At 49.4% G+C, this 20247-nt stretch overlaps 1 protein-coding gene and 1 long non-coding RNA gene across 15 annotated transcripts in view; one reads left to right on the top strand and one right to left on the bottom strand.

Annotated features, from left to right (window-relative positions):
• Positions 1-20247, bottom strand: part of ZNF536 (zinc finger protein 536) — a 430531-nt gene that overhangs the window by 186025 nt on the left and 224259 nt on the right. The gene's annotated exons all lie outside the window — the stretch shown is intronic.
• Positions 16124-18691, top strand: LOC144293639 (uncharacterized). Its single transcript, XR_013360856.1, has 3 exons — positions 16124-16666; positions 17521-18246; positions 18450-18691. It is a non-coding gene; the product is annotated as an uncharacterized LOC144293639 (long non-coding RNA).

The raw sequence follows: 20247 nt of genomic DNA on the forward strand, positions 1-20247 counted from the left end.
CTTGGCCACGACTTCCACCTGTCCTTTCCGCCCACAGCATCGCCGTGTCAGGTGTGGCGGTGACACCTTCCATCTGGAGCGGAAGCGTTTGTTGGTGAGGCCCACTGGCCTTCGACGAAACACGCCCTCTGGGGCTCCGCCACGGGGAAATACCGTCCCCCCCGGCAAGGGAAGGAGGGAGGAAGTCAGCCGCTCGACAGTTCGCCACCGGTTTGGGCTTCTGCCCCCAGCCAAGCATCCGATGGCGGGTCGCCATCCGGGCCAGCCACGCGTCTCGCAGGGTTCTGGGCCCCGGAACTTGGGAAGGACCATGAATCCAGTCATTAGGGATCACAGCACCCACGCCCACACCCACAGGTTCAGTCCCCGACAAAGGGCTGCAGTTGCGTCTTATTTGCGGAGGGGGGGGGGGTTCTGATGGCGTCTACACAACTGGAGCGGATTCTCAGAGCTAGCCTCGTCCCCCCCTTCTCTCTCTCAGCGAGGGGTTTTATCCTTTCAAAGCCGGGGCTGCTGGTCGTGGTCGCCGACCACACGTAGACGGAGCCAGTGTCCCCTTGAGCCCCTGGCCCCGGCACCTCGGCACCTCACACGGCCTCCCGTCCTGTGTACCTACACCAAGTGGGCCTCACCCCCGTTGCCCCTCCACCGTGTCGGGCCACCTAACTAAGCTTCCTTGGGCAAACTTAGGGGGGAGCTCCGTCTTCTCCTCCGCAGAATAGGGTCCCTGTGCCTCTCCCGGCTCCTAGGCACATCCCAGGCAGTGGGATTCCCAACATACAAGGTAAAAAGAGAGATGGAAGAAAGGCCATCCTCAGAGCCACCGCTCCAGCCTCCTTCCTCATGGATGGGCCTCCCTTCTGGAAACTTCTCCTCCTTCCCGGGCCTCCCATGGGTCGGAGGGCACAGGCAGCCAATCCTTCTCAGCGCAGTGACGCTTCCACCCTGGCTCCACTATTGCTTCCACGGTGGTCGTCCTCATTCCGTGCTCATTTTGGGTCCTGCAGCAGACTTCTCAGACCCCAGCTGTGCAGACCTGAGGGAAGGCCTCCAACTGGGTAATGATCTGCCCTGTAAGGCGTCCGGTCTGGGGAAATGGGTGCCAGAGCTTGCGATGGGCAAGGCCCGGCTCCATAAGCCACACGGGCAGCGGTGGTGCCTTCCCTTTGGGGCTGGTCTGCAAAGCTGGCCCGGCGCAGCATCCACCCCCACCGGGCTTAGTTTCGGTAGCCACAGGGTGCCGCCTCATGCCTGGATTGCCTCTTCTGCCTCCAGGGCCCCTTCTCACCACAAACTTTTGGAAACTGAGGACCACGTGGAACACCTCTCACCAACTCGGGTGGTCACTGAACGGCGAGCAAGGGCCTCGGGGTCCCCAGCCACCTCTGGGGCTCGGCTAGGTCTGCAGGCCTGGGAGGGTTCGATTAGCAGTGGGGAGCTGATGGCCGGTCCCTTCCCTGTCCAGACCGTCGGGCACCATGCCACAGCCTCTCTTCACCGCAGTCAGAGATGCTTCACTCCCTCATTCAGTCAACTTTTAGCTCATTCTCAATATTGTCATCCTTTTATTTTTCCTAGTGTACCACCGATCAGTCGAAAGGTGCCAGGAATGAGCTAGAAAGCAAAATAGACGAGGCTCCTGCCCTCATGGGGTCTTGAAGTCTCACGGGGGGAGGAAAGACATAAATCAAACAACTACCCAGACAACTAATGTCATGACGACAGCTACAAAGGGGGAAAAAAAAACAAAAAAAAAAACAAAAAAAACAAAATCCTGGCAATTCTGGGACCAGAGCGCAGATGACTGCATTTAAAAACTTGGTCCAAAAAAAAAACAAAAAAATAAATAAATAAATAAATAAATAAATAAATAAATAAATAAAAACTTGGTCCACCTGCCTGTTTGTCACTGTTATTCTCACCTCGTAGGTGAAACAGTCCTTATACTTTAGCCTTCAATGATCCTGTTTGGTAACATCTGGGCTTCCTCTGACTTCTGGTTCTTTGGTTGTTCTTCCTTTGATTACCTTCTGTTAGTCTTTCAACCTTCTTGTCGTCTCGTGTTCCTCTTCGCGGCACCTTTTAAGTATGGTTTCCTAAGCCCGTCGTCACTGTCCTCAACGCTTCCAAACTTTACCTCTGTGGGGTGTTCTCTTTTTTAAACCTGTAGCTCCCGGCCCTCTCGGTTCTAGCTGGGTATTTCATTTTTAAAACAGGTTAATTGTGTTTCATTGTCTCGCTATCGCTAGCTGGTGATTTCAAATCCTGTTACTTTTCATCTTACCCGATTTCATCTTACCTTTCTCAATTTTCCCTACTTTGACTTTTAGCTCATTCTCAATATTGTCATCTTTTTTTTTTCCCAAAGTATCTTTTTTTTTTTTTAAGATTATTTATTCATGAGAGACACACAGAGAGACGCAGAGACACAGGCAGAGGGAGAAGCAGGCTCCCTGCGGGGAGCCCAATGTGGGACTCGATTCCAGGATCCCGGGGTCACGCATGAGCCGAAAGGAGGTGCTCAACCACTGAGCCATCCAGGCGTCCCATTATTGTCATCTCTCATTTGTATCTTCTGTTTTTTTTTTTTCTTTTAATTTTCTTGACTTTTGCTTTTCTGTTTTGTTTCATGTTTGTGTTTTCTAAGATGCTGTTCGTCCTGCAAGCAGAGGAGAAGCATGGTGCAGGGACGCTGAAGCCAGTGCCCTTCAGCATCGGGCGAGGTTGAGTGCTTGGAGCCCGTCCCTCCCACTGTCCCTGAGGTTGTCCCCAGCTCCCCTCACAGGATGCCTGTCTCCTTTCATAACGATTCCTGAAACACACACCTCCTCAGCGAGAAACGAGCGGAGGGCACAGGCAGCCAATCCTTCTCAGCGCAGTGATGCTTCCACCCTGGCTCCACTATTGCTTCCACGGTGGTCGTCCTCATTCCGTGCTCATTTTGGGTCCTGCAGCAGACTTCTCAGACCCCAGCTGTGCAGACCTGAGGGAAGGCCTCCGACTGGGTAATGATCTGCCCTGTAAGGCGTCCGGTCTGGGGAAATGGGTGCCAGAGCTTGCGATGGGCAAGGCCCGGCTCCGTAAGCCACAGGGGCAGCGGTGGTGCCTTCCCTTTGGGGCTGGTCTGCAAAGCTGGCCCGGCGCAGCATCCACCCCCACCGGGCTTTGTTTTGGCGCCTTTCTCCACAACGGAAATAGCCTCCTTGCTTTGTGTTTGGTTTTACCTCATCGTGAAACTGGTACGTGATGATTGCAAAAAGATGATATGTAAGGAAGGAAGAGAGCAGCCTTAATTCTTCTATCCCGAGATGATCATTCTTAACATTTCGCTTTACATCCTTTCAAATTTTTCTATGAAAAAAAAATGCATAGCTAGATACATTTTCATTTTTACCAAAAAAGGGGATCATATTATGCAAACGGGGTTTGTAATCTGCTTTTGTCACTTCATAATATACTGTGAATATCTTTGTATGTCAAAAATACAAACCTACACTATCATTTTCCATACTGCCAGGATTCCATAGTGAGGAAATCACAGTTTCTGTAACCAATTCCTTTTTGAAGTATATTTAAATTGTTTCCAAAATTTTGCTGCAATAAACTAGGCTGCAACGAGTATCTTTGGTCAAACATCTTTGATTATCTGATACACACATACGTATACACATACATACGAATAGTTTCATAAAAGAATTGCTAAGGCAATGGGTAGACATTTATTTGGGGGCTTTGACGTGTTTGCCAAATTATCCTCTAAAAACTTTGCATAAATATAAACACCTACTGGCAGACTAAGAGAGTGTCTGATTTCTCCCGACCCTATAGACAATACACATTGTTATCAATCTTATACAAATCTTTGGCAGCCTGAGAAGCAAATACATAAATAAATAAACCCAAACTATTTTTAACTGTTTTCTTTGACTGCTAATCGGGGGAAAATATTTCCATATGTTTATTGGCCATTTGTTTTTCTCCCTCTGGGAATCCTATGCTCATATTCTGAGGATCCTGTAACATGCTCATTAGAAACAGGTGTACTGGTGAGAGCTTCTTCAAACCCCAGCTTCCTTAGCAGCAAAGTGGAGAAAATAGAAATGTAAGTGCCATGAGGGCAATATCGTATCTGTGGACCCCAGAACGTACCCGGTGGAAAGGAGATATTCAGGGGACATTCACTGGCAGGAAGGAAGGCGAGAAGAGAAGAAACAGCATCTTATTAAGCTGTGGAAGAGGTGACACATACAGGATGTTTCATTCAGTTCCTGATACACAGTCACTAAATAAGGCCTTATAGGTAGGCACTTTTTCCCCCTTGGTTGGGGTATTATCTTTCTTATTGATTTGTGGGCATTTCCTCTTTACTGAGGATATTAACTCTTTACCAGTCAAACTTCATCACTGGATTTTCTTCTCTCTCTCTATCTGAAAATAATAGTTTTTTTTCTTCAATTTAAAAGTAGTATGCTCTAATTATTAAAAAAAAATCCCAACAATACAAAAATATATTTTTTAAATGAATAAAAATAATCCTCCATCTTACTGCCCAATTGGCCTGCAGAGAGAGAAAGAGAAGCCAAAAACTAGAGAGACAAGCAATGCGGGAAACTTTTGGCCCAGGGAGCAGGGGATGGGGAAGTAAGTGGTCTTGCTTCCCAGGGACACTCACAGCCATCCACAGGTGAAGCCACCCCTCACTGGCCTGGCAAGTGGCAGGATTCGATGAGGAGCTCTTGTATCCCTCAGATTCTCCTTTTTGCTAGAGCCAAGTTGGAGAACGTTTCTATTGTTTGCACAAAGGATGGGGATTAAGATACTCTCATAATTTTCCATAAATGGAATCATACTCTACCTGCTGTTTTGTAGCCCACTTTTTTCATTCAACAATATGTCATGGGCATGTTTCCAAGTCAGTAAATACAGGTCAGCCTCATGCATTTAATGGCTGCAAAGATTTCCTTTACAGTGCTTTGATTATTGACCATTTGTATTTCTTCTTCTCTGAATTACCTGCCCACGTCCTTGGACCCTGTTTCTATTGGAGGATTTGTCTTTTTCTTATTGATTTCCAAGAGCTTTTTTTCTTGGTACCAGGAACATTAACCCTTTGCCTCACGTAGAGGTAGCAAATATATTTTTTCCCCCATATGGTCTTTTGCAGTTTATGTTTGAGTCTGAAATGTATGGGTGTGTGTGTGTGTGTGTGTATTGTTTAGAAGTATTTAATTTTTAAATACAGCCCGGGTGGCTCAGCGGTTGAGCACCTGCCTTCAGCCCGGAGCGTGATCCTGGAGACCCGGGATCAAGTCCCACATCGGGCTCCCTGCATGGAGCCTGCTTCTCCCTCTGCCTGTGTCTCTGCCTCTCTCTCTCTCTCTGTGTGTCTCTCATGAATAAATAAATAAAATTTTTAAAAAAGAAGTATTTAATTTTTATGCAGTCTAATTCATGAGAAAAATACCTATCGAATAGCAAGCGCTATGCTAAGTGAAGAAGTAGCAGAAACTGCCAACCTTTACTCTTAACGGTTTCTGGGTCTGGTTATGGCTAGCAAAGGCTTCTCCTCTCTACGATTATATAAAAATACTTATGTTTTCTCCTAGGTCTTTATGTGTTTCTGTTTGTCTGTTTTGCACTTAACTACTTGCCACATCTGGGATTTATTTTGGCCTAAAGAATGAGCTAAAGTCCAAATTTAAAAAAAAGAAGAAGAAAGAGTGCACAGCGGTCCTAAACTCATTCACTGGCCTTGGGGATTTTATCCCGGGGTCTCCTACTGTCTTGCTGGGCGATGCCAACAGAGATAGAACACTGCTGTCCAGCCTACACCCATTTGCTGGAGGGACTGTAAAGCCAGCTCAGATTCTTTGTCCTTCCTAAGAAAATAAAATATGTTGAGAATACCTGGATCCCTATCTGCTAACCACAGCGTGAGGAAGAGTCTCTCCCATGAAATCTCCTGGCTGTTCCCCAGAGAGGATGGGCCAAGTTTGCGCTCTCTCTCCCTGCAGTGGCCTTGGCCTGGCTGTCCAGTCTGGTCTGTCGGACCCGTCACTACTTCCCGGGGTCGAACATGAAAAATAGTGTCAGCTGCTCACCTGCCACCTGAGGGTAAGTGTATCTACTCTCCCGGGTGCCAGCCAGCTCAAGAGAACCCTTGTCGCCTGCACCCATGGTCAGCCGTGCCCTTTCCCGTGGGACACAGACCCACAGGCAGAAACTGGGCGTGCAACTTAGTCCAGAAGACAGACCTGTCAGATTCAGGACGGGCAATTCACCCTGCAGCCACATTTTCACTTAGTTTCCCACCGCTCAAGGAAAGTGGCTCCATCCTCCCTGGAGTATATACAATTTCCAAGGCCCTTGGCCAGGCGGGTCCTTCAGGCAAAGACCCGGATTTGTCGCCTTGGTCCATGTGCTGTGATATTATTGTCTATGTTGCTCAGCAGATTCCATCCTTTCAGGTTTTGCCTTCCCCCACCTTTTTCCTCTGCCAAAATCCTCAGCAGGCTCAGGTGTCGCCCCTGGCCCCACATCCCTGAGAGCCCATGTGCAGGTGAGCCCCCTGAGCACCTGAAACCAAATGAGATGCGTCGCAAGCTCAAGCTCTGGTGTGATCCTCAGAGGTTCTGTACAAGATACAGAATGATCACGAATCAAATTTTATTCTCCCACTTATGTGAACATTTCAGGGGTGGGTTTCTCTTAGTATTGACTTGGTGTTTAAGAAGCAGGGTCTCCATCGAAAGGAAAAACAAACAAACAAACAAACAAAAAAAAGCAGGGTCTCTGAACAACACTTCAGTTTCATAAAACGAGCTCCCGGCTGCCCAGTTGATGGAGAAGACAGCGTCCAGGCCCACGCGAAGGGTTCAAATGGGACAGGGGAGACAGCACATAAAGAGGTGAAATGCAACCACCGTGCCAACAAACGCAGGAAATCGGGTTTCTGATGTGCAGGGATCTGGGAGCAAAGTCTAAGAATATCCACAAAGTGTGTGTGTGGTGGTTAAGGGTCTGAGCTGTGACGTCAGACCATCCTGGGTGGAATCGAGCATCTGCCATTTGCAAGCAAATGACCTTAAGCTCCTCACCTCTCAAAGCCTCGGCTTTCTTCTCGATAAACTGGGAATGACAACAGTCATGCTTACCATTTAGGGATGTTTTGTGGAGCACACGAGATGAAACACCCATAGGGTTTAGCACCATATCTGGCAACTGTTAACGTTCTTAGTAAATGTGAGTAGTGGCTGTTGTTGCTACTGGCACAGAATGGTTAATCCCTTCAGTAAGGCATGGGGGTGGGTGGGAACTTTTTCAAAGTGAACATAATCCTCCCCGATACCCATATTTGGGGTCTAAGGCTCAATACTCAGGGTGAGAGGCTAAACTTCTGCACGACAGGGCCAGACCTTCAGTCACGCAAATTGATTACATCCCAAGAGCACCAAGAGGAGGGTCAATAAACACAGAGCCAGAGAGGAGCTCAGAGAACAGCCTGGCACGCTCCCATTCCACAGGTGGAAAGACTGAGGGTCTGAGAGTCAAAAGGTCCCATGGCAAGGTGGTGGTACCACTGGGATAAGAACCCAAGGTCCTTGCCTTCGTGGCCCATCCATCCCCATCTCTCTGAGCCTTGGCCCAGGAGTAGCCCTGGGCATTACCAAGCCACACTAACGGGAATTTGATCCCACCCCAAGAAAACATCTGCTCCGAGGAAAATGATTTAAAATAATAATAATTTAAAATAATCTGAGAAACACTTTGGAAAAAATATCAGCTGTCTTAGCTGGGGCTGCTATAACAAAATCCCATAACCTGGGTGGCTTATCAAGAACAAAAAATTCATTTCCACCTTCGTCGGCCTGCTGGAAGTCCAAGATCAGGGTGCCGCATGGTGCAGCTTGGTGAGGACGCACCTCCTGGCTTGCAGACTTCTCCCTGGGTCCTCCCAGGGTGGGAAAGGAGCCAGGTAGCTCCCTAACTGCTTATGGGGGCACCACTCTTGTGACCTCATTACCTCCTCAGAGCCCCCACCTTGAGTACCACCGCACTGGGGATGAGATTAAAAAATGAAATCTGGGGGGAGCCAAAGAGTTAGTCCCTCACGTTAGCCTCTTGGGTTAAAAACAGCTGGTCCCAAAAGATGGGCTTGGAAGTACTTCTGGAGGGAGGCCCATCTTGGCTCTGGATGTTGAAGACCCGCGTGAGCGGGTCCGCAGGCACCTCTGAGGTCAGTCACGGGAGGGCCCCTCACCACGTGCTCCCTCACCCACCACCTTCCCCCCACCCCTGCCCCCTGCAGCCCCTGAGCAAGGATCTCTCCCGAAGCCCTGCTGGATGTGCATTCTCCGAGGCCAAGAGCGCTTTGCAAAAATAAGGCAATCACGTAAAACTCTCTTAAAACGTGCACGTACAAGTAAGTTTGATGTAAAGTCTAAGACCTGGATGTTTGGAGATGAAATACAAAGTTATACGATTAAAATATTACGGCATTGTAACAGTGCGCACATATATACATACGCATATAGAGAGATAAGCCTCTTTTATCTGGAGAGATAGGCCCTCGGAAAAAAGAGCAGATACTGTATATAGAAACATGTTTTTCTATTGATTGTGATTATATTATTGGAGATGAGCTTTTCTGGAAAAAGAGGTGGTCTTTAAATACATCAAGCATCACGCAATAATGTAGCAATTTATTAAGATTACACATTTTAAGTAAAAATTAGAATTCTATTTCAATGGCGATGGAGAAAAAAAGAAGAAGAAGAAAAAGAAGTACCGAATATGAGGGAAAAATAGCCAGGCTTATTTTTGTTCTTGGCACCGTAACCTAAAGGCGCCAACGAAAGCAGCAACGACAGCTCAGCCCAACCGCTCCGAGCGGCTGGAACGCGCAGCGGCCCCGCGCCTCTCGCGCCCGCACAGGCCCCGGACACCCGTCGGACAACTGGGGGGCGACGGACACGGCCGGAACCCAGCGAGTGGGGCTGCCGGGGTCGTCCAGAGAATCTGGTCCCGGCTTAGAGCTTCCACGTTGAGTGTCTGCACAAGCACGGGAATGCACGCGCGTGCACACGCCCGGTGCTCACACGCACAACCGCAATCCCACACTCAGGCGCTCTCACGGACGCCGCTTGAAGCAGGCTCCTCTGGAAAGCACCGTCTCAGAATGCGACAGCCGCACCTAAGTCGGAGGCCTGTGGCCTCTCCCGGAGCATCCTTTTGCCTCCTAGCCCCACGCAGGGCAGAGGGAGGCAGGGCAAGGGGCAGGGCTGAGTCTAGGGCTTCCTCTGGGGGTTCTATGAAAATGAGGGAGGCCAAGTCCCATTTGAGTGCCTTCACTGTGAAAAAGGGAAGGAAACGTGGGCTGGAGTCAAAAGTCTCCTTTGGTGATAAAGATTACCGGGCAACAATGGAGCGCGGGATGTGTCGGAGGCTGCCCCTCTCTGCTCCACGCGGGATGCGTCCCCCCGCATGCTGGGGTATTGTGCATAAGCAATGACCTGGCCAATGGGAAGCCTATGGGTGGCTTATGCATGTTGTGATAAAATGTAAATGCACTAGAAAGGTCACGGGCAGAGTGATCATTACCATTGTGCAACTCTGACCAATTTGCCATTCAAGAGCATCATCGATGACTCAAGCCATTCACTGCGCCTCTTAAAGGCACACACTCGGGGGCACACCCACAACGGACGGGCATTGTGGCTGCCAGTGTCTCTCGGGGTGCGTGTGTCTGCACCTGCGGATGCCTCTTCTCTGGCGTTCAAGGACAGGGAGGGGGAAGCGGGGATCGCCTGCCACGATGTCTACCTACTTGACCACTAATCCTCTGCCTTGGAAAGGCCATTCGAGCCTCTGAGCCAAGCTCCCCCAGAGGACTCCTGGCGCTCTGCTCTGGGACTGAGGACGTGCGCTTCGGGGCAGAACCCGCTCACTCTCACCCCAACACAGAAGGAGGCTACACCAGCGTCATGCAGAACCCAGGACACCCCCCACCTCCGGTGATCAGCTCACCATAAGGAAAGCACCTGCTCTGGGGCCAGCATCAGACAGTCACTGTCACACGTATCCACAGTGACCTTGAGCAGCTGGTGCACTCAAAAGGCCCAGAGCTGTGCCCTCTGAGCCCCCATCTTTACTGTTCTGCCTCCCAAATGTCATTAGCTACCCACTAACTGCCTCCGCTGCCTTCTCCCATCTGCAGTTTTAAGAGCAATGCAATGAGGGGTTTGTTCATTCAATCAACAAATTTTCGCAGCTCCCCATGCTGGTGCTAATCAACCTCCAGCTCTCCGCCCGGACCACTGTTGTGGAACAGGACAAGCAAGTATATGGATCATTAGATGCCTCCTCCGCCCGCCCCAAGAAGGAAACACTAAGGGCCTTAAAAAGATGGTTGCGAAGGCCCATGGCATCCCCAGGAGTGACCGTGTAGGCTGGTGGGGAGGAGGGCAATGAGGGAGAGCTTCCTGGAAGAGGTGGCCATTCAGCCGAGCCTTAAAAGATAAGTGGATGCTTGACAAGTTAAGAGGGGAGAAGACATTCCACGGAAAGGAAATGGAGGGTGTAAATACTGAGGTATTTCCAGAATAGCCCAGAGCCCTCTGGAATGCTGGCTGTGGGGAAAGGGGCAAGGGAAACAGCAGGAAGGTCAACCCAAGGCTCAGGTTCTCCTTACACCTGGAGACTAGATCCTCCAGAAGCTTCCTGAAGGGGCACAGTCCTTCCTTCAGTAAGTTCACCCGACAAGTATTTATTGAATCCCGACTACGCGCCAGTCACTGCATCTTGCATCATTGTGGGAAATGTTGTCAGTACAGTCAGGGGACAAGATTATTACTGCAGCTGGGTCCTGAGGCTTTCGCCTGGCCTTACAAAGGCACAGCACACTGTCCATTGCTGAAACCATCGTCGTTAACGGGCTGGCCTCCCTGCCCTGCCTCCACCGGAGTCTCCTCCATCTGGAGCTCCAGGTCTTGCTTCCGTGAGCACACGCCCTTCCTGCTGCGCCATGACCCAGCCCGCCGCCTCGCCAGGGCGTCTCAGCCTCACTAGCCCTGGGAGCCTAGAGGATTCTCTTCAATCCGAGACACCCCCCCCCACTATGTAAAGCACCCTAGGCTGTCAAGAAACCATGTCCCCAGTTCCCTTTTGAATGTGCAACCTTGGGTAGGTCCCTTCTGCCCTGCTGGTGAAAGAACGTATTTGCACATTACGTCTCTGCACCTGGGGATATGGGATACGCTTCTACAGACAACTGTCTTTCTCTCCACTGGATACAGCAGTGTGCCCACTTGCTCATTCAGAGATGAGCTCAGTTTCCTTCCAGAACCCTCCCTGTGTTCTCCTTGTCTAGTACAGCACAGGATCCTACAATGGTCTGTTTATTCATTTGTCCAACAAATGTTTATTGAATGCTAAGTAGCAGATACCACTCCAGGCATGGGGCACAGCAAGCAGACACAACTTCCTCCTCCTCCTGGAGCCCATCACCTTCTCTGAACTGCCAGGATGTCTTCACTTGGCATCTCACACAGCATTACCTACGCTTCGTAGCCAAGATCTTGTTTCCCCATATCTTTCTACGAAGAAACACACACATAGTGAACCCAATCCAGTAATGTAATACAGGAAGTGAAAGAGTTTACGTGGCTTACTCAGTGCCTCGATGCTACAAAAAAGAGCTGAGCCAGGACCAAAGCCTTCTGGCTCGTGGCCTAGCTCACAGTCACCTGCTGAACAGTTTTTGGCCATAATGTGTAATCACAGGAAACATCCACGAAATCCATGCCCATGTGGTTTAGTGGTACATTAGAGGCATCTCTGAGCCCTTAAAGAAGACCCTCGAAAGGGCTCTGCACAGCCCAGAAGTAAAACCAAGCATATACGGTCAACTCATATCCGACAAGGGAGCCAAGAATACTCAATGGACAAAAGACGGTCTGTTCAATAAATGGGGCTGGGATAATTGGATATTCACATGTAAAAGACTGAAACTGGACCCTATCTTATTCCACTCACAAAAATTAACTGAAAATGGATGAGAGACTTAAATGTGAGACCCGAAACCATGAAAGCCCTAGACGAAAGCACAGCAATAAAGCTCCTTGCCATGGGTCTTGGTCACGATTTTCTGGACAGACACCTAAAGCATAAGCAACAAAATAAAAAATAAACAAGTGGGACTATGTAAAGTAGAAAGCTTCTGCACAGCACAAGAAACCACCAACAAAGTAAAAAAGACAACCTATAAGGTGGGGAAAAATATTTACAAACCATATATCTGATAAGGGGTTAATATCTAAAATATATAAAGAACGCCTACAACGGAATGGCAAAAAAAAAAAAAAAAAAAAAAAAAGGCAAATAACCTGATTTGAAAATGGGCAAAAAACCTGAACAGACATTTCTCTAAAGAAGATATGTGAAAAAAGATAAAAGAAAAAAGATATACAAAAGGCCAAGAGGTGCATGAAAAAGTGCTCATCGTCCCTAATCATCAGGGAAATGCAAATTAAAGCCCCAATGAGACATCACCACACACCTGTTAGAATGGCCGTCACCACAAAGACAAGAGATGAGGACCCTGTTGGTGGGAATGCAAACTATCACGTGGCTGTGGAAAAGAGTACGAAGGATCCCCGAAAACAAAACAACTCCCATATGATCCAGCAATCCCACTTCTGGGAATATATCGAAATGCAATGAAAACACTAACCCAAAAAGATACCTGCACCCCCATGTTCTTGGCAGCATTACTTACAACAGCCAAGACACGGAGACGACCCACGGGACGACCCATGGACGCCCATCCATGGACGAAGGGATAAAGAGGACGTGATACACATACGCACCCTGGAATATTAGCCATAGAAAAGACACAGGCCTGCCATCTGCGACAACATGGATGGACTGCGAGGGCATGACGCTAGGTGAGGTAAGCCAGGCAGGGAAAGGCAAACGGCGTATGATGTCACTCATACATGGAATCTGGAACAAAAACGGACTCGTAGGAAAAGAGATGAGACTTGCAGTTACCAGAGGTGGAGGGCGAGGCAAGGAATTGAATGAAGGTGCTCAAAAGGCACAGACTTCCAGTTATAGGACAAACGAGCACTGGGGCTACAACGTATGGCATGGTGACCGCAGCCAACGGGGCCGTGAGCTGGAAGGAGGGTTCGGAAGACAGTACATCGTCGGAGTCCTCGTCACAAGGAGAACTTTTCTTTCCCCTTTTTTTTATTTTCTTTTTGCTGTCTCTACATGAGCAGGTGGGTGTTGGCTGAACCTATTGTGATCACAGTGCAGGTAAGTCAGACCATCATGCTGTGTGTGCCTTAAACATATAGTGATGTATGGCGGTGATTTTTCAATACAACTAAAAAAAAAAAAAAAGAAAAATAAAGGCTCCATAAAGGAAAGCAAGGCTCTGGAAGTTACTCTGGGCTGTGCCATCGATCCCACTTTTATGCCTTGGGTTAGATGCAAGGAGAGAAGGACAAGAGGATGGAGAGACAGACGGAGCCGCTGCAGTCCTGGGCACTGAGCTCCAAGTGTATGTGGGATGGGTCAGGAGCATCGTCGTTACTTGCACCTTAAAGCCACAAGGTCAATCGTCACGTCCTCCGGACAAGCAGATTCATTCCCGCCTTACCCAGGAGGCTTCAGATTCCGAGCGGAAAGAGAGGGAGGGCCCCATGAATTTCCAAGGCTGAGAAACAGGACTGTGACTTTGCAAGATGTCCAGTGCTCCTGGGGACGACAGCTGCTCCTAGAGCAGACTGTGCATTTGTTGGGACCCTGACGTTGAGCTTTAATGGTCCAGTCATAACTGCTCCTCCCAGGGGTCCACCCGTCATCCCTGTCTGCCCTCTGTCTGTCTGTGCAGATCCCCAAGCCAACGTTGTTCTCAAGTCAGCATCAAATACGCCGCCTTTTCTAAATAACGTCTCTATGTCCAACTAATTGTTCGTGCGTTCTGGATTTTTTTTTTTTTTGAGAATGGGTTTTTGGTTTTAGCAAAAATAAATAAATAAATAAATAAATAAATAAATAAATAAGGCCAAAGAGGGGAACAGGGTAGAGATGAGGAGAAAGGAAGGCATCTAGCTCTTTCTTTCTGTGCAGCAACTGCTGCCCCGCGAGTCCGGGAAGAGTTGCAAACTCCCCAGGTAGGGGGAGAATCACAGACACCCTGAGCTCGGCCTATAATTGAGATGCTCTAACACATCGTTCCCGCCTGATCCCGTGGGGCCTACGGGGACCTGTGAGCCAGGACCCAGGGCAGGGGAGCAGCCACTGAGCGGAGCTTGAGAGACCTTGGCATCATGATGTGTTGCCGTCTCTACAGCATCCACAACTTCTACGACCAAACGTGGCCACGCTCTGGGCCGTTTCTAAGGGACAGCGACAGCTCCAAAGGACGCTCACGCCTACCGAAAACGCCACGGCCGATGGGAGAGTCTGAATTTCTACCACCTGGATGCTCTAAAAGGTTCCAAATTATGGATTTGTTTTCCTTCCTTCTCTTGGTCTATGTGTCTATAAAATGAGCCTTTTAATCCAGCAAAGCTTGTCACATTTTCAATTTCTGTGCTAAGTAAAACAACAAAAAGTAAATTAGTGTTGCATATGTAATGGACATTAGGAAAAAAGAAGTCTGAGGGAAATTCTATTAAGCCCACTGCCTGGTTTACCTCGTTCTTAACATGGGCATGCCTGTCTCTAAAGCAAAGCCTTACATTTTCTCTAACAAAGGTTTGACGTTCACTAAAATGTCAGCTAAAGTTGCCAATAAATACTCACGGCTGGTGCCCGGGCTGGGAGGGAAGGCTTCGTTACCCACGTTTTCGTTAGTACACATGCAGAAGAAAAAAAAAATCTTTTAGTACTTAAAAAGCCAAAGTCATGATGGCCTGCCCAGAACTGTCTGTCTGTGCAGAGGGAGGGGAAGAAAAAAAAAAAAAAAAAGGGCAAAAAAGAAAAAAAAAAAAAAGTGAGTAATAGCAAGGGAGATATTTAAGGAAAGCAATGATTGAACTTTAAAAAAAAATACTGCAGACTCAAAATGCTGGCGGCAGACTGACTGCTATTTTAACCGAAGCCGCTGATTTCTGAGAGGTCTTCTGCTTTTACATATTTACGTCTTGCAAATGCTGGGCGTTATGGCGTTGAGATAGGTGTGGCGGACTTGGAAATCCAAGCTCAGGGCGGCTGCAGTCCGTGACCCCGTCCTGATAGGGCCGGCCAGTCAGAAGCAGAGCTGGCTAGTTATGGGACTACCATAGTATATGCTTTATCTGCACCGCATTTAAAGGATTTACCTATCTATCCCGCTGCAGACCCACTCATTGAGTAAGAGCCAACAGCATATGATTGTGTTAATTAATCTGCTATTGTGAGTAAAGGAACAGCTGCAGTGGTCTCGTGGATACGTTGTCAAAAGAAAACAATGTAATGTTAAGCCTCTGACTGCATATTCTGTTACAAAGGAGGTTTATGAGAAGTTAAATTCATAAATCACAGATCGTTTTTATAATAATAATAAATAATATCTGACCTTTAAAAGGAAGGTTTGAGTGTTCTTAATTTCGGCTTGAAATATGTTCTGATATATGATACCTACGCTTTAACCCAATTCTTTGTTTTGAAAACAAACATTCCCCCAGAAATGATGGGAAGGGAAAGGAGCTATAGAAATGACCTCTGACTGTACGAGATACATGCCATTGTAGTTCTAACAAAGATCAGAGCCCAAAATATCAAGTTAAAAGAAAAACTTGTTGGCGCGCGTCCAATGCCTCATATAATAAAAACGCGATTTCTAATACCATGCAGAAATGGAGAGAAAGGGGACATTCATTATGGGAAACACACATATTATTTACATGGGCTTTATCTTTCTTTATGCAGATAAGGCACAGAGGGTACTTTCTGTCTAATTACCATTCTGCGCCCCTCCGTGATCCAACCTTCCCACCCCCGCCCCCGCCCCCACCCCAAATACAACCAAGACTCCGTGCCCACCCCCTGTGTCCCTGTAGCCAGTCAGCGAGAAGGCAAAAGGAGGGTACCCCGTCACAAAGGGAAATAAAACGTCGTGTCCCGGTGCTTAATCCAGGGCAATAAACTGGAGCAAAGTCAGAAGGAGAACCCAGGACCCGTCAGGGGATGCAAAGTACAACTACGGCTGACGGGCTTGGGTAAAGAACGATGTCTCGTGTACCGGTGAAGAGCACGCATCTGAAAAAGGATGAAATATAGACACACATGCCGGGCTCCCCCACCCGACCCGGGGCCAGGAGTCCGCGCCCTTTGACCTGAGCCTCGCGCGCCGAGCCAGGCCGGCTCGGGCACCTGGGACGCTGACCCCGTGCTCTCCGGCACCTGGTATTTCAAAATAGATTTTTTTCCTAGGGCAGGGGTCTCAACATTACTCTGTGTCCCTTCCACACCCCCCTCCCCGCCCTTTTTCCAACGAAAAGGCCGTCTGAGGGGGAAAGCAAACGGTTTGACTCGGATCCCGGAGCGCGGGGAAGCCCAGGGCGGGAGACACGGACGAGGCGGGCGTGATTCGCGCGTCCCTTCCCTTTGTTTGGGGACATCACAACAGAAGGAAGCTATTTTTAGCTGCGGACTGGCACCGTCTTACCAGGTACGGGATCGACCCTATAAGGAGGGGGGCGCCGGCCTCGGCAGCCACAGCTCGCAGGCCCCAGGCAGGGAACTTGGAAGAACAGTCTTAACGCAGAAAAACCTCCTCATCAGGAGAAGACGGAGGGGCTCCGGCCTGCCGTGCTCACCTGGTTGCCACGGAAGGAACAATCCCCCCGGAGTGCTATTCTTTCTGAAAGTTGCTTCTCTTGGATGCCATTTTAGCGGGGTTTATGGGGAGGAAAATGATTATGGAGTGGTGATTATACAAAGCACCCTGCCCCTCGGGTCAGGACACGACTGACCATTTATCCTCAGGAAGAAGGGCATCGTGACCGCTTGCCGCATCCGTTGAGGCTCCCTGAACCGCCCTGGTAGATGCTCAAGCCGTAGTTGAACACTCTTCTGATTGCATCTGGCATATTTACCCGCCTCCCCCCACCCCAGGCCCCTGCCCAGAGCCCCCCGTCTCCAGTGCCCGCTCCTTCTGCTCCCTGCTAGCACCCCCGGCCAGGGCTCGGCCCCATAAGCAGCTGGCCCATTAGTCACTGGGCTGGGGCGCCTGGCAAACAAAGTCTTCATTATGACCAACTTTTACATTTCATTTTTTTTTCTTCCAAATCCAAATTTTTCAATTTAAAATTTAAAAGCTCTCTCTCTCTCTCTTTTTTTCTCCTTCTACCAAAAAAAAAAAAAAAAAAAAAAAAAACCCAACTCTTCAGTGGGCAATCCGGAATACTTGACATTTCCCAGTATTGTCCCACAGCAAAAGACACCATCAACTCGGGGAGCCTGAGGACATACTTAGGAGAGACTGGCCTTTGGATAACAATAGTGCCTTATTTCTGCTTCCAGGAAGGGTACGTGGGAGAAGGAAGAAAATGCTCGCTGCTGGCCAGGGCAGGAGTTCTTTAAGTGTGCAACGTTATCTACATGGCCAGGGACCCCGTGGTGACCCTATAAGGATGCCACACGAGAGCACTTTTGAAGTCGAGTGGCCCAGGGTTCGTCTCCGCTGTGGGTTCAGCGAAGGGAGGTGACCACCATTTTCTCACCTGTAGGATGGAGATCTAGGGACGTTGCACGCAGAACTCAGTCCCTGGGGACCTAAAGGGTCTGGAAACACGAAGATGCTAACGTCGATGTTGACCACTTATGAGTCTCTTTCGCCCCGACTGAAGGCGACTTACCTAACAGTCTTGTCTCCCTGGTCATGGGAGTGGGCCCCTCACCGCCTACCCAGCCCATTCTGGGGCTTCTCAAAAACGGATGAAAGTGAAGATTGTATTAACTCAGCAGCAGAACTATCTGCCGGTCTAAGAGTGGTCAACTCGGTTAATATAAAAAAATAAAATTAGAAAAAAAATCAGCAATGGCTTTTCTCCTCCCCAAATCAGCGTCTTCCTTGCTGGTTTCCCAGGCACCACAGAGCCAAGTGAGAGCCTCACAAACCCCGAACTCCGTGAAAAAGCACGTGAGGTGCATCCGAAGGCCTGAGCGCAGGTGGAGGGTCTGCGGCACGCGTTGGGCCCGGCACGCAGCCCGCGGAGCAGGAGACGGGGAGACGCGAGCGGGAACCAGGTACGCAGGGGCCATTCGGATTTCCCCAGCCTCCTTTAGCCTCTTCAACAACCCCCCGCCCCACGTCTCATTTGCCGTAGAAGACTTGGGGAAATAGAGAAAGGCGCACACGCACGAAAAAGACCATTTTTAACTCTTCGAGCTTCCTAGGGCCGCAACCCAGTTCTCCTTCCTAACCGTATTCATTCAAATATGATTAACAGGTGCACATTCAAGGTGAAACAGAGATTGCAGCTCGTGTCTTCTCTCATCCTGCCTCTCCACATCATGTTCCGCGTACGGTTTGAGGTTAGCGGCCTGGGTCATCCTGGCTACAGAACATCACGTCCCACGGCCGCCTGTCCCTCCGCGTTGCCGCGTCTCGTCTTAAATTCCCCGTGTAGCACTGAGGGGGGCACTTGACGGGATGAGCACTGGGTGATAGTCTGTATGTTGGCAAATTGAACACCAATAAAAAATAAATTTATTAAAAAAAAAAAATTCCCCGTGTAACTGAGCACCATTCCAGGAGGCGTGGGCCTCGTCCTCTTTGAGGTTCAAGACCCGGTCCTGCTGCCACATTTCCCCACGGCCCCAGGTTCCAAACGAGAGCGGTAGGCGGAGGGTGGAGGTGCTCCGTGGCAGCACCGGGAGGGGGCCGCACTGGGCGACACCGTCGGGAGGCCACTGTGCCACGGCCCGATGTTCCATGATCTGTCAGGAAACCTCGGTTAGCAGCCCTAGCACTTAATGAGGCTCTAATGCTGCGGGAGCTGGAAGGAATGTATAAAACAGAGAACAACAATAATTCAACATAAGCTGAATTTAAGAGTACTATAAAAGCATAAGCCAATCTCCAACAAAAAAAAAAAAAAAAAGGAGACATCTCGCTGAAAACCACATTAGCAGCAAACGCCAGCCCTGGCCACTTATCTCCTCCAAGGGGAGAAGAGCGTGGGGGGTGGGGGGCGGCTGTCCATCTATCTGCAGCCTGGAGCAGAGGGAACCAGAACCAGAACCAGAACCAGAACCTTCAGCTCTGGATCCGGGAGCAACACCCCAGGCCCTGCCCTCTATCCCACCCCACTTTCTTGCTTTCAGAAGGGGCTGGGGTTGGGGAGAGCAAATGCTGCAAGAATGTGTCCGTGTGACCCCACCCTGGGAAGAATGTTGAGATTCTCAGATTTAAAAAAAATAATAATAATAATAGTAGCTCAATGGGTTTTTTCCCTTTTTGAAATTTTTAAAATTAACGACAGGACCCGTTCCCTCCCTGTGCAATGACAGAGATCACATCTCATCACTAAAGCCCTCGGGGAGAAGAAGAAAACACACCCCCGAATTCCAGAGACCGATCAGGAATTTGATCAAGAAGAGCCCCCACCCTCCCCACCCAAAAGCAGCTAGATGTAGGGAGGGCTCCTCGAAGCCAGGCTTAGGGCAGGCCAGCCGTCCTGCGAAACCCTCACAGGCCACCAAGGCTGTCAAGTGCAGGAATAAAGGACAAAGGAGACCGGCTGAGGAGCACCACCCCGATGGAGCTACCCGGGGCCACGCCGGGCGGGGGGGCGGGCTGTTGGAAGGCCAGGCAGGTCTGGCCCACTCGCCCAGACCGGGGAGGGATCCAGAAGCGCCGTGCGGGTCCCGGTCCGGGTGCCGCGGCCGGCGGGAAGGGGTGCCACCCACACCGGCTACCTGGGAGGTGCCGCGGCTCCTGGCAGGAGCCCTAACCGCTCTGGGTAATATTTCTGGAGCAAGTTGCATCCTGATATTTTAAGCTGAGGGTTTTATTGCTGCTGAAACCATACAGTTGAAAAGGAAATTGAACAGCCTTCTCTCTAAATCATCTGATTTATAGAAATTGAAATTGATTCATATAATTGGAGACCACTAATTATAGGAGTTGAAGAAGAAAGATTGTATGCCAAAGTTCTAATTGCTGAACTATCAAAGTTAGTCAAGATTTGTTTCAGGGAACGGGGGAAAGTGTCATTTTCCGCAGAACGCCGGGGAACGTGGCCA

Source organism: Canis aureus, chromosome 1 (genome assembly GCF_053574225.1).
Source record: "Canis aureus isolate CA01 chromosome 1, VMU_Caureus_v.1.0, whole genome shotgun sequence".
NCBI lineage: Eukaryota > Metazoa > Chordata > Mammalia > Carnivora > Canidae > Canis > Canis aureus.